General features: G+C 38.0%; 1 protein-coding gene across 1 annotated transcript in view; it reads left to right on the forward strand.

Annotated features, from left to right (window-relative positions):
- Positions 1-353, forward strand: part of LOC119430464 (phosphatidylinositol 3-kinase regulatory subunit gamma) — a 13,784-nt gene that overhangs the window by 8,319 nt on the left and 5,112 nt on the right. The window lies entirely within an intron of this gene.

The raw sequence follows: 353 nt of genomic DNA on the forward strand, positions 1-353 counted from the left end.
GGTCTAGATTGACATAAAAGTATTAAAATAATAATTTCTATATCAACCTCTTTATTCCAAAATTGAACATTTGACTGACAGCAAATCGCACAAGAAACAGGTTGCTACTTGACTATTCTGTTAGTAAAATATTGAATAATAGAAAATAAAAGTTTGTCAAATAGTTTCAATAAAAAAATAAATGTACACAAATATATACAAACGTATACTTTATACCTGCACAGTATGTAGGTACTGTGTAAAATGTGTCCTTGAGGGAGGAATGTAACCTGTGGGTGGTTGTAGTGAAGCTTCGTCCTCGTCGGTGGGCGGAGTCCTCTCGTCGGCGGGCGGAGTCCTCTCGTCGGCGGGCG

This window comes from Nematolebias whitei, chromosome 3, assembly GCF_014905685.2.
Source record: "Nematolebias whitei isolate Nwh7 chromosome 3, NemWhi1, whole genome shotgun sequence".
Lineage (NCBI taxonomy): Eukaryota > Metazoa > Chordata > Actinopteri > Cyprinodontiformes > Rivulidae > Nematolebias > Nematolebias whitei.